Source organism: Danio rerio, chromosome 23, assembly GCF_052040795.2.
Source record: "Danio rerio strain M-AB ecotype USA chromosome 23, GRCz13ab, whole genome shotgun sequence".
Taxonomy (NCBI): domain Eukaryota; kingdom Metazoa; phylum Chordata; class Actinopteri; order Cypriniformes; family Danionidae; genus Danio; species Danio rerio.
The window spans coordinates 45,017,501-45,032,500 of record NC_141043.1 but is presented as its reverse complement, the minus strand read 5'-3'; the positions used below and the strand labels follow the sequence as shown (position 1 = coordinate 45,032,500).

The 15,000-nt window shown below is 39.0% G+C and overlaps 1 long non-coding RNA gene across 1 annotated transcript in view; it reads left to right on the top strand.

Moving 5' to 3' along the window:
* Nucleotides 1–14,830, top strand: part of LOC147831375 (uncharacterized) — a 41,240-nt gene extending 26,410 nt beyond the window's left edge. Inside the window, exons 2-3 of the long non-coding RNA XR_015524110.1 lie at nt 6,015–7,019; nt 14,019–14,830. This is a non-coding gene — a long non-coding RNA (uncharacterized LOC147831375). The remainder of the gene's footprint in view (nt 1–6,014; nt 7,020–14,018) is intronic.
* The last annotated feature ends 170 nt before the right edge of the window (nt 14,831–15,000 follow it).

Genomic DNA, 15,000 nt, shown 5'->3' with positions numbered 1-15,000 from the left:
ACTGCAAAACGTAAAATACTTACGTTTTCTCGTGAGATCAGGCTGAAACTCCACACAGAAATGCCAACTGGTCTAGCTGGGACTCGAACTAGAGACCTCCTTGCTGTGAGGTGACAGTGCTAACCACTGAGCCACCGTGCCGCATGAGTTCAAAATGCCTGTCAAATGCTGCCATAAGTTTACATAATGCAGTTTGTCCTGTTTCAATGATCTGGATTTTTAAGCTTAACCTTTCTCATCAGTTTTTACATTTGATCTCCAGTCCAGTTCAGTAATGTTCTCACATGAGTACTATAAAGATTTTATTGCTGCTTTTGAAAGTGAACGGTCGCTCTTCCTCGTGTTAAACTGCTGTATTTTCTCTCTGCTGTAGGGTGTTGTTCTAGGCGTGGACCGTTTTGCTCTTCAGATTTCATTTACATCAGCCAGATGTACAGGCATAGCAACAAAAACACCAGAACACATGTGTTTCAGACTCACATCCAATGACGTATTGCAGCATTGTGCAAAAATGCACCGAAATTCCCCCCCTTTTATTTTCCGAACCGTTTTAAACCTGTTTTGAATTACAGAAATAATTTGACCTGCCACTCACTTCCTTTCACACTAAATAGCTTGTTTACTCACAAATGAAAATTCTCTCATTTTTTACTTTGAAAAAAAAAAAAGAATAAAATATTTTCCTTTCTTCCTCCCTACAAAAGGTCTTATTTTTTTCTAGCAGTGTCAGTATCTGTTTATAAGCAGTGTTGAGCACATTTCTTAAAAGGGTAATTAGTTAAAGTAGTTATTTCTCACAAATAGTTAATTAGTTAGTTAATTATAAAAGTAACTAATTACCAGGGAAAGTAACTAGTACGTTACTTAAAAAAACTCTAACTATAAATAAATATGTAATATATAAATATTAATATATTAAAAAAGTATATGACTATAAATAAATATTAAACATTGTACACTAATCTACACTATTTGAATGTTATTGTGGGACAATGTGAGAGACGACCATCAAATTCAAAATATAATTATAAATAGGGGTGCACAATATATCGGCGGCCATACCGTTATTGGCTGATGAATGCTATTTTTAAGATTATCGTTACCGATCCGATGTCTAAATTATAATTTGCCGATAAATTAGGTAATTGTACAGACCTCCCTGCCTCGCGCACGCGTGGGCGGAACATGTTAAGACTTGCCCAGTGCATTATAATGGAGCTCTGGAGCTCTCCTCACAATGTTTATTCCTTCAAAGTTCGTCCTTTCTTCACGTGGTATTGCTGTGCGTTAATAACTCAATAAGTAACCATGTTCCTTATCATTGTGGATATGTTTGATGAAGTGTCATTGTGTGTTTTGCTTCAAATCGCCTCAGGAAAAAATATTACGTATGTAAACCTTTCCTGCTCTGTCTCTTTGTTGTGTTAGAGATAGCTGGGGAGATTCACTTGTTACTCCAGGGCCGAATAATATTAGTTTCGGGGTTAACTCCCTTCTCTTTTAGTTGCAGCCGGTGAATGAACGAGGACACATGTCACTTGGCCCAATCATTTATCACTCTCCGTGTAGTACAACAAAATCAGTAGTGATGTGCGGATCGATACTAAAATATCGATATCTCCGATACCAGCTTTGTATGTTCTAGAATCGATTATCTAATCAAAATATCGATATTTCAATAATTTGGAGCAAATATGTATTTTATTGGAAGTAGAAATACAGCGGGAAGTAACCACAATTACCCTAGTTTCTCTGAATAATGCCAACTTAGTCGGACTACTTGTTCTTCCGCCTGCAAAGTAATGTGCGTAATATGGCACTGTACAACTGCAGAGGAGGCTAGCTAGTCACTCAGTCCGCTGGGCTGGCACATGCGAAGTTATGTGTGGAGCTACTTCACTTCCATAAACTCAAACGATGCGGTTTGTGACACGTATAACAAAACAGTGAGGTACTGTGGTAGTACTACAAACCTAATCCAAACCTAATACAAACCTACATAGAAACAGGCCCGGATTGGCTAATCGAGAGAACCGGGAGAATTCCCGGTGGGCCGGTCTGTTTTTTGGCCGCGAGGGCCGGTGTTCCTAGCTCCAGAATCTGTTGCTTACAGCAGTCACACTTTTTAAATTAATGTATTTATTTACTTGACCACAGTCTTCTTATTCAATATTTTACCGCAGCTCTGCTCTTTTTATCTATTTTCTCGCAGCCTCGTGATCAACATGCAGCCTGCAGGTTGAATATCATGTAACTGTTGTGGTTGAGTGGTTAGCACGTTAGGTTTGGACAACACCGATCCAGGTTTGATCCTCGTCTGAGTAATTTTTTTGTTTCATTTTTATTGTTAAGACATAAAATACTGTCAGGGTTGTTGAACATTTGAAGTTCTAAAGGAGCTGTTTTCTCAAAAAAGACATGATAGTTTAAATAGAAACTGAATTGGAAATGACCTTATTTCAATATAGTCAGTCGTGAACTGAGGTGGGCCGGTCTGAGGCTTGAAACTCCAGGGCTGAAAAGGAGTCCCACTCCGGCCCTGCATAGAAATCACAAGACAGAATATGACAACGTCATGACTAGGTGGTCAGAAGAGGAGGAAAGGAGAGGCACAAGTGCTGCTAGGGTTAGACAGACATCGCTTTCAGAGTCCTTAGGTGCAGCAGGTAGGCATCATCCAGGTACAGTGGGAGAAAATGCGGCGATGTGGCTGAATTAGGGGTCTTGGGTTTATTGTGACAATGAAAAAACTGCGAAAAAAGGTTCAAAACACTTTCATGAGAACGGGATTAACATGTCACTAAATGTAAAAGTGTGCATGTTTTTTTTTAAGATGTTCAGGCAGGCGTTTTAAGATATACAAGCTCAGGTGCCGTCAATAAATATAATAAGAATAACCTGTAATATGTCTCATATTCAGTATGAGTATAAGTATACTTTAGTATAAGTGACACTTTTAAGTACACTACTTGTTACTTTAATTTCGGTTCTGTGTGTAGTTTCCTATCTGGATCGGATAGGAAATCAGTGGTATCGCACATCCCTAAAAATCAGTCACCAAAGAGGGAACATCACTTAAAACAGTCTCATTGCTAAAAAAAACGCTCCTCTTTTCTGTCTCTCCCTCTCCGCTTCACACACACACCAAACTGCAGCCCTTGCACACGTGCTAAACAACAATTTGTCGGGTTGTTTGTAATCTAATATGATTATTTGTTATTATCAACGCGTTGCTTGCCATGTGTTGTTGATGTAAGATTGTATTCAGTTTGATTGGAATATTCATATTGATTAAAACAAGCGCACACGTGAGAGCTGTCACACACACACATTGATCTGACAGCCTTCACAGATCAACAGGAGAGAGCCTAGGTGCGCCAGTCACTGAATCCAGCATAGGGGCTTTCAATTCGCCGCACATTCTGTCTTTATATTCTGCTCTGTGTTTGTCATAAAGTCATCTGTGCTCAATGATCAGGCGTTGAATCAAAATCTGTGCCCGCAGTTGAGTGAAACTCTCAGCGGTTTATTACAAACAATTTTCATCGATCATTTTCCCCACGACTGACAGCAAGAACGAACACAGAAGCGTTGTCTGATTGACAATCACTGCAGCTACATGTGTTCAAAAATCTAAAACGCCAAATATTAAGAATTTACGCCGCATTTTCTAAAGTAATACATTCTGTATCTAGCTTTTCGCTTGTACGGTGGCTCTTTTTCGGACATGACATATTTGTACGTATGTATATTACTGCAACAAATTTTATTCAAGAACATTTGAGCTGGTTTCAGTCCGTATAGCCATATGCCTATTACATATACATTAAACACTGTGATATAACCGCGCTCGGGTCGTTTGCTTTCTCAATGCAATCGATCAGCTCCAGAGTTCGTTTCAATTCAGCCGAGACCACCTCATTCAAACGATCTCGGAGCAATTGATTTGGCGCGGATCCGAGAGCAATTGGTCGTTTCACATATGCCAAACGAACCGCGCTAACTGGGCAAATGAGACAGGTTCTGAAACAAAAGTGCAGGTGTGAAAGCACCTTTATTTAAAATATATTTAACTTGCTTGTTGATTAAATCCCATTTTGTTGTTCTCTCCTCTTGCCTTTTGGGGATTTACACAAATCTAACTTTAAATAGTAACAGTTCCTGACTCCAGAAAGCTACAAACATAATAATGATAATTATGTATTATTGGAAAGAAGACACTTTGAGCTTTACTGTGGTAAAAGATGAAGTTACATGTTAAAAAATATAAAAAGTTATACATTATGTAGTCATGAGAAAAATTTTTGTATTGTGTTCAATATTTGTTTTCTATATACAAACACAGGAAAACATTAATGTAATGTCCAAGAAAAATATGATTTGAAAGCCAAGCATTTCATGAGTTTTTATTTTCAAATTTGATTAAGACAGCATGCAAAATGAGATTTCTGTAAACAGTTTTCCGAGACTGTATCGATGTCCTTCTCCCTCACCGTCAAAAGCATTTTCTGAAAAATTACGTTCCCAAGCTAAAACAGTAACAGTTGCTGAATGATTTGGTCTAAATTCAAAGTGTGTGTATCTTTGGAAAGAAGACACTCTGGGCTTTATTTTCCATCATCTAAAGTTTATAATGCTCAAAATGAAAAAAAAGTTATAGATGTTTAAGTAATATATATATATATATATATATATATATATATATATATATATATATATATATATATATATATATATATATATATATATATAAAATTGCAAGGCACTAATCATTTTATTATTTCATAAACAAAAATGTGAAATTTGTCCTCGAGCAACACAGAACAAAAGCCAACATCTCCTGGGTATGTGTTTTAGAATTTGTGCCAATATTATGCAAAATGATTTTTCTGAGACAATGTCTTGTGATTTTCTCCCTCTCCTTGTTTATGGAGAAGCACATTTGTCTGATGACCACACCTACTGAAGGTTTCATATACCACAATTTTTTTAGTTGTAAAATAATACTAGTTTGGCCATGGGACCCACATGATCATCAAGCCGCGACCCAAATTTTTAGGAACTATAATACAATTTTAGGAATTATACTTAATTTGTATTTATTTGTTAACATAAACAAGTAGTGACAGATACATCATAAGAAATTCACAAAGACTTATTAATAAACACTATTTTATTGCTGTCATTTAACAAAATGTATCAAATTATAGAAATATTACAAAGTAAAAATGACAAATTCTGTTAATAATAAACTTATTAAAACATGTTGTCTGGTTTCTATATGTTGTTTTAATTTAGAAGGTTTCATGCTCTCTTGTGAGAGCACCTCACTACATATGACACTGAGGCTTTAAGTCTTTTTTGTCATCAATATATATATCCATACTTTACATATTTGGTATCGTTCTTGCGCTTCCACATATTTGTTGCAATAATTAAATGAAATTTCACATGTCAAACGGTAGGGTTGTGGCGCATGCATTTCAAAATAAAAGTCCGGTATAAGCAAAATAAGTAAAAAAATTTTTTTTTTTTTTCGACCACACACTCCGCGACCCCCGCGTTCCCTCTTTTAGATGCGACCCACCAGTTGAGAAACACTGCATAATTGTATAGTATGAATGATTTATTTCAGCACAAGAAGTACACTGTGTAAAATAAGTCCAGTGCATTTGCAACAAAAAAGTCTTACAAAAGTTGTTGTTGTTTTGCTCTCTTACTCACTGGCAGAAAGTGCTTGAACATCTTTTCATAGGAGTTTGCCCCTACTTGAAATCCACCCCACAGCAGAGATTCAGCTACATGATAAAAATACAGAATTAGGATTCTATTGTAAACAATTGTATTTCCCTCCTTGAGTAGCAAACACGATTTACTCTGATGCCCATAAATACATATGTTAAGTAAAATAAGATGTTTTGTGAATACAGGCCTTACACTTTTTAGCAAAAATAAAATTAAGGAACATCATATTTACATTAATTAATTTTCCTTTGTCCTTGTTTGTATTTCAGAGGTCACCACAGCATAATGAACCGCCAACAACTGTGAGGGAAACTGGAGCTCCTGGAGGAAACGCACTCCAACACTGGGTGAACATGCAAACTCTACACAGACTACGCTGGCACTCAAACCAGTGACCTTTTTCCTGTGAGGCGACAGTGCTACCACTGAGACACCGCGCTGTGGAGTGAACTGTGGAGAATTATGACAGCTCACTGTAACCATTTTTAATAACACTTCACTGTTTGTTTACAGTTCAGTAGAATTTACACTCATAATTGACTCAAAGCATCTTGGGGTGCAGAAAAAGGGTGGATACATATGTATTAATAAACATGCACACATATTTTTTATATATAAGCAATGCTGGGTAATTAGTGTAATGCTTAGAGATGGAGAAACAAACACAGCTCATCCGATGAAAAGCCTTCCAGACCGCAGATCAATCTTTGTGTTTTCCAGATGTGTGTGCTGCTCATCCACTCAAGTTTTCTGCTCTAAAGTGGATTGTGTGGACTGGATTTCACGGCCTCGGGAGCAGAAACTGTCTCTGCACATGAACCAGTAGCATTTACAAACTAAACTAAAAGTAAAACAAAACAATTAAAGAACAGTTATTTAAACTAAATTTAGATTTAAATGTTCAAAACAGAAAATCATACACTTAAAACAATTCTTCAAACAAAATACGTTTCATCATGATCAACAAAATATTTATTATTCATACACACTAGCAATAACTGTATTTATCCAGTTCGAAATGGAGCGAGATTAAGTACAAGCTAAGTAACTAAAACGAAACCAAAATAAAAAATAATTCTAATTAGTAATAATAAAAAAAGGGCGGCACGTTTGCGCTGTGGGTAGCACAATCACCTCGGAGCAAGAAAGTCACTAGTTCAAGTCTCGGCTGGGTCAGTTGGCGTTTCTGTGTGGAGTTTGCATGTTCTCCCCGTGTTGGCCTGGTTTCCTAGGGTTCCTAGGTTTCCCCCACAGTCCAAAGACATGCGCTATAGGTGAGTTGGGTAAGCTAAAATTGTAATTGTGTGAATGAGTGTTTATGGATGTTTCCCAGTGACGGGTTGCTGCTGGAAGGGCATCCGCTGCGTAAAACATATTTGGAATAAGTTGGCGGTTCATTCTGCTGTGGCGACCACAGATTAATAAATGGACTAAGCCGAAGAGAAAATGAATGAATGAAAATCATATGTCTTGTGCCTTTAATAAATAGGTGTTATAGAGATGTTTTGAACAAACCACATCAGATGAAAATGTCTTTAAAGGAAAGTGATTCTCATGGGTGGAGAGCTTTTTTCCCAGCATGAATCACTTATTACATAATGATGTCACTTCATGAATGATGTCAGCTGATGTCATTCACTCCATACATTTAGTGTGAAATGACTCCACGGGTCACTGGCTGCTGTTGAAAAATATCCAGACAAATTATTTAAAGCAATAGTTCCCCCTACAACGAACATTCTGTCATTCACCTCCAGTGTCTTACCTTGAATACAGTATAGAGAGAGAGATATTTGTTAAAGGCACAGTTCCTCAAAAATTAACCGAAACTGAATTAGTTTACTCACCAATTCAGTTTCTTCAATCATCTATAGTGCATGTGTTTGGACTGTGGGGGAAACCAAAGCACCCGGAGAAAACCCACGCTAACACGGTGGAGAATATGCAAACTCCGCACAGAAATGCCTATTGGCTCAGCCTGGACCTGAACTAGCCACCTTTTTGCTTTAAGGCGACAGTGCTAATCACTGAGTCACCGTGCCGCCCACCACTGACTTGCATAGTAGAAAATAAAAACACTACGGACGTCAATAGTTAGAGTTTTCCAACATTCTTCAAAATATCTTCTTTTATGTTTACCAGAACACAAACTGCTTAGAACATGGGTAAATGGTGACAGAATTTTCATTTTTGGGTGAACTATCCCTTTCAAACACACATCCCTCTCTTTGTATTCTGGATAAAACGTAAAACACTGCAGGTAACTTATAGTCATTACCATACTTTCACAGCTGATTTGTTTTGTTAAGAATTGCAAACATTGTCAATGCATTACCCTGGTTAGCATGCTGACATATGGTGCAGTAGCACTTCAGGGCGTCCCGAGTTTAAATCCCGGCTCGAGGACATTTCCCGTCCCTACCCCCCCTCCCTCTCCCACTTTGCTTCCTGTCTGAAATACTGTCATATCCACTTAATAAAGCCAAAAATAAATCTTTAAAAAAAACAATTGCAAAAGTTTTTAAAAGGTTTTTTAAATATGCAAATGAAGGATTATTTTGTGAAAAAAATGCAAAAATTTGCGTACATTTCTTCTTGTGCCAAAAGTCATTATAATAATAAGGATTAGATCCCATGAATAATAATTACTTACCTTTTTACAGCGCTTTTCTGGACACTGAAATCGCTTTACATGTTTTACATGTGGGGGGGGGGTTGGGTAGAGTGATGAAACCAGTTGTGATGGTTAGTAGGCCATGATGGAGAGAGGCCAGTGGGCAAATTTAGCCAAGATCCTGGGATTTTTAATGACCACAGAGAGTCAGGACCTTGGTTTAATGCAGGGATCACCAACCCTGTTCCTGGAGAGCTACCTTCCTGCAGATTTTAGTTGCAACCCTGACCAAACACACCTGTTTGTAATTATCAAGTGCTGCCTTAGGTACTATTAATTGGTTCAGGTGTGTTTGATCAGGGTTGGGACTGAATTCTGCAGGAAGGTAGCTCTCCAGGAACAGGGTTGGTGACCCCTGGTTTTACGTCTCATCCTAAAGACGGCGCTCACTGAGCAGTATAGAGTCCCCATCACTATAATGGGGCGTTAGGACCCACACAGACCACAGGTTGAGTGCCCCCTGCTGGTCTCACTAACACCACTTCCAGCAGCAAAGCTTTCCCATGTGGTCTCCCATCCAGGTACTTACCGGGGGGCAGTCCTGCTCAGTTTCAGTGGGCGACCATGCGAGAGTTGCAGAGAGCTAGCTCTTAAACAACTATTCTGCTGCTCTAGACGCGGCTTAAACTGAGGCGCGGGTGGCGAGGGTAGTTTAGGGGACCCCACCCTCTCTATTCTGCCGCGCTACACACGGATATAACTGAGGCGCGGGTGGCGAGGGTAGTTTCGGGGACACCGCTCTCTATATTCTGCCACCCTAGACGCGGATATAATTGTGGGCACGGGTGACGAGGATAGTTTAGGGGACGCCGCCCTCTCTATTCTGCTGCCCTAGGCGGCCGCCTAGATCGTCTCTATGGAAGCGCCGGCCCTGGGTACTATTTTTTATGTATTTCAATGTAATTTTGTACATTTCTTAGGCACGGGATGATAATCATTTTCAAGGTATACCGCAGTTTGGAAAAGTCAAGGTTTTAAAACAGTCAAAATTGGCTACAATACCTTTTCCCCTGATAGGTATGGGTACTATCAGGGCCAGAGCAAGCTGAACTGCCGCTCTAGGCAAAGGACGGTCACACCGCCCTCAAATGGGAGGGGGGGGGTCTATTCTGACGCGGCTATAACTGAGGCGCGGGTGGCGAGGGTAGTTTAGGGGACGCCACCCTCTCTATTCTGCCGCGCTACACACGGATATAACTGAGGCGCGGGTGGCGAGGATAGTTTCGGGGACGGCGCTCTCTCTATTCTGCCACCCTAGACGCGGATAAGGGTGCGGGTGGTGAGGGTAGTTTCGGGGACGCCGCCCTCTCTATTCTGCTGCCCTAGGCGGCCGCCTAGGTCGCCACTATGGAAGCGCCGGCCCTGGGTACTATTTTTTATGTATTTCAATGTAATCTTGCCAGAGCAAGCTGAACTGCCACTCTAGGCAAAGGACGGTCACGCCGCCCTCAAATGGGGGGGGGGGGGGGTCTATTCTGACACGGCTATAACTGAGGCGCGGGTGGCGAGGGTAGTTTAGGGGACGCCACCCTCTCTATTCTGCCGCGCTACACACGGATATAACTGAGGCGTGGGTGGCGAGGGTAGTTTCGGGGACACCGCTCTCTATATTCTGCCACCCTAGACGCGGATATAATTGTGGGCACGGGTGGTGAGGATAGTTTCGGGGACGCCGCTCTCTCTATTCTGCCACCCTAGACGCAGATATAATTGTGGGCACGGGTGACGAGGATAGTTTCGGGGACGCCGCCCTCTCTATTCTGCTGCCCTAGGCGGCCGCCTAGGTCGTCTCTATGGAAGCGCCGGCCCTGGGTACTATTTTTTATGTATTTCAATGTAATTTTGTACATTGCTTAGGCACAGGACGATAATCGTTTTCAAGGTATACCACAGTTTGGAAAAGTCAAGGTTTTAAAACAGTCAAAATTGGCTACAATACCTTTTCCCCTGATAGGTATGGGTACTATCAGGGCCGGAGCAAGCTGAACTGCCGCTCTAGGCAAAGGACGGTCACGCCGCCCTCAAATGGGGGGGGTGGTCTATTCTGACGCGGCTATAACTGAGGCGCGGGTGGCGAGGGTAGTTTCGGGGACACCGCTCTCTATATTCTGCCACCCTAGACGCGGATATAATTGTGGGCGCGGGTGGCGAGGATAGTTTCGGGGACGGCGCTCTCTCTATTCTACCACCCTAGACGCGGATGAGGGCGCGGGTGGCGAGGGTAGTTTCGGGGATGCCGCCCTCTCTATTCTGCCGCCCTAGGCCGCCGCCTAGGTCACCTCTATGAAAGCGCCGGCCCTAGGTACTATTTTTTATTTGCTTTTTTTGGGACAACAGTATCTCCAGCAGAAAATAATAATTCTGACTTCAACTAAATAGATATACACTAGGCCTGTGGTTTTCAAACTTTTTTACCTAGTACCACCTCAGACAAAAATTGTCTCTCCAAGTACCACCATAATGACCAGTATTGAAATACAGTAGCAAGTAGGCCTAATTAAGCAGCAAAAGCTCTGCACAGTTAAAAAATGAGGCAGAATAATTTCTATTATTATGAATATTTATTATTGTCAGCCACTTTAAACATAATAAATAGCTTGAACATTAACACTGCCCTGTGCTTACAGTAATAAATAAATAAATAATGTTTAATTTAAAATGTGCTTTAAAGTTAATTAGAAATGTTCTTAAAGTAAAAAGAAAACTGCTGTACTTAAATATAAAGTATTAACATACAGCAACCTTGGACCTCATAAATATAAGCTATTTGAGATCATATTCATATATAAAATGTTTTTGAAAAGTTTTGAAATAGATGTTGCACATATTTAGAACTTGTTTGTACTTATTTGAAATCTACACATTAACTTTAAATGTATGTATTTGGGTTTACGTTTCTATTTAGAAAGTAGATTTGCTTACTGCAAGTTATAGGCTTTGTGTGTGTGATTAAACTATACCTGTCAACATTGGGATATAAAAATACGGGATACGCTCCCAACAACCGTTACAAATACGGGAAGGAGATTAGCTTCAAATGATCGAATACATAACAAACATTAGAACATTGAAGATAAAATGAAAGTTTCAGCCTATCAAAATCAATTTACTGATCACATTGGTGTTATTGTATGTGTCAAAGGGTTTAAAGTGTGTTCATTTTTTTTACTTGAATTATTCTGCAATTCCTCCGCGTACCACTAGAAGGACGCCTGCATACCACTAGTGGTACACGTACCACAGTTTGAGAACCACTGCACTAGACTATAAACTAGGCTGTATTGATGTATTGATGTATGTTCATTTCTAATGTTTTCTAAAAATCCATAAATTAGTGGTTTTCCATATTTTGTGATTCTTGTTTTTATTTTTCCCCATTTATTTGTGCTTTTGAATTGCATTATGGGAGCTTGATCTTTCTTTCAACAACATTTAACCTTGAGAAGTTAATGTTACTTTTATGAACATTTTTAATCGCTTAAAAGTGATATAAGGTTGGTGTTACAAAAACCTTGTAATAAACTGCCAGTACATTGTCTGTTATTTTACAGACAGACTTGTTTCTCTATATATTATTTCTTATATATTAAATTATTTCAAACTACTAAAATGTCAATAAAATCACTTTGTTAAACCGTAGAGTTGAATTTTACACATTTAAAGTCAACAGAGCAGAGATCAAGCTCCCATAATGCAATTCACAACAGTAAATAAACCGAAAACACTCGACAATCACAAAATATGCAAACTTTTGAATTAACAGATATTTTTTACAGTGTAGGCAGATATTTTTTTAACTTCTTATAAACATAAAAAACTCAAAATGGACTCGAAATGCAGGGCTCTTGCCTGTAGTGTCTGAAACAGGTTTACAGAGCCGTTGCTTAAACGTGCAGTCGAGGTTGTTGTTGAGGAATCTGTGAATGTTCTCATGCTTTCTGGCTCTGCTAGATGTGCAGAAAAGTCCATGAGCAGTTCCAGATGTGTAATCTCTGGAGGCCCTCACTGATTTCAGCAGCCGTCCGTCCTGCCCTGATGTCCCAGACTCACGCCCTTCATCAAAACTGCACAACCACCAGAGAAACCTTCAATTCCACTCAGATTCTCATCAAAACAAGGTCTTTATGATGCAGTGTTTGGATTTGTTATGCAATAGACGTGAAATTTTTCTATGAGTTTTGGCTTTTGTTTTTTGCACTGAAATATTGTAGAAACACTGTTCATTTAAACATAATTACATGGAAACGCATGAAGAATACTGAAGTAGAAAGACTGAAATGTTCTTGCTTTTATGTTTCATACAGACAACAAAAAAATTGCTGTAGAAACAGTGTTCATTTGGATTTAATTACATGGAAACAGTGAGTAACATATTGCACACTGAGCAATTCCATGTTAATGTCAACCCTGCCATTAAAAAAATAAAGTTTTCACCAAAATAGTGAAATCCTCTCTAGGTATTTTGTGTAGACTTGTATTTTACTGTACAAAATACTTAAAAATGTGTCAGTCAGGGTTTTCAAATAATTATATTTGATTTAGCAAAGACACACAAGTGTCAATTTCATATCCATAACAGAGTGATGTCACATCAATAACAAAGCTTTTTCCTCATAAATACAAAAATGTCAAATAAAATCAAAGCAATATTTTTTGTTTTACAGTGAGCAATGAACCGCCAACTTATCCAGCATATGTATTACACAGCGAATGCCTTTCCAGCTGCAACCCAGTACACACACTCATACACTATGGCCAATTTAGTTTATTTAATTCGCCTAAAGCGCATGTGTTTGGACTGTGGTGGAAATTAGAGCCCCTGGAGGTGACCCATACCAACACAGGGAAAACATGCAAACTCCACACAGTAATGCCAACTGGCCCAGCCAGGACTCGAATTAATGAAATTTTAAATTATTTGTGAAATTTGTTCTTACAATGTTCCTAAATAGTCATTATTACGTTTAAATTTAAAGGGATAGTTTTACAAAAAATTTTAATGTACTCACTACTCTCCCTTAAGTGGTTTTAAATATTACACGGATCAACAAAGTTGTTCTTGGAGGGCCGGTGCCCTACAGATTTTAGCTCCAACCCTAATCAAACACACCTGAACAAACTCATCAAGGTCTTACTAGGTATACCTGAAACACCCAGGCAGGTGTGTTGAGGCAAGTTGGAGCTAAACCCTGCAGGGACACCGGCCCTCCAGGAACGAGATTGGTGACCCCTGCTTTATTAGTTTTTTTAAAACACCAAAGAAGATATTTTAAAGAAAGCTGAACACCTGTAACCGTTGACTTCTATAGTATGAAAAAAACATTTCCAGATTTCTTCAAAATATCTTAATTTATGATCAATAGAAAAAAAAACATAAAGGTTTGAATTAAGTAAAGGGAGAGTAAGTGAGGACAGAACTTAAATTTTTGTGTGAACTCTTCCTTTAAGTCATAATTTATACTGCATGCATCTATTTTTAAGTTCCTTTTTTCAACCTGCGTTTTCCATTCGCATTTATATTTTAAACTGCTGTTAAACATTGATTTGCTAATATTTTCTTCACTTTAATTATTCTTTGCTGTCGTCTCTTCTCCTCTAGATGTCGCTATTGGACTCATGGACCGAAGGAAAATGCTTTAATGGACAGTTCATCTACTCATTCATGACAAATTCTCCATTTTATTAATCTTTAAGAGCTTTTTTCTTCTGATGAACACAAAGGATTGCATTATGAATTTTTTTTACTGATGTAATTTTTTTTAAACTTAGATTACTCTAATCATAAGGGGTTACACTTTATTTTAAAGGAGACCTAATATGCAAAAATCATTTTTATAAGGGGTGTAAACACAGTTGTATGGCAACAGTGTGTGGATATAATCAGCCTCTAATGGTACAAATCTATTCATTTTACTCTTTACTCCAATCTCACTTGATAACAGTCTGCAGACACACTTTGATTGACATTTTCCCTTTGTACATGGCATCAAAAAGGGAAAACCCCGCCCATTGGTGAGAATCTCTTCCTCATTAGCATACATCATTAGTCTTGTTTCTGAGTCTGCCATTATGCTGACACACAGGCATTTGTAGCCTCACCCTCTTTTTAAAAGAGTACAATCTCATTTGAATTTAAAGCGGCAGTCACCAAAACAGCACAATTTGAATCAAGACACAAAAGTGTCAGTTTCAAATAGTTTAAAACATTATTTGTGTTGAAGTGTTGTCACGATACTGAAATCCAATACCAATCGGAACTCTTTGGAGTGAATGCCAGGAATTAAGTTTGGCAGCGCTCATCTCCAGGCTAATACTATCCCTACAGTGAAGCATGGTGGTGGCAGCATCATGCTGTGGGGATGTTTTTTTTTCAGCAGCAGGAACTGGAAGACTAGTCAGGATAGAGGGAAAGATGAACGCAGCAATGTACAGAGACATTCTGAATGAAAACCTGCTTCAGAGTGCTCTTGACCTCATATGGCAACGGTTCATGGAGTGAACTTTACAACAACTCGGTGAATGTCCTTGAGTGGCCCAGCCAGAGCCCAGACCTAAATCCTATTGAACATCTCTGGAGAGAT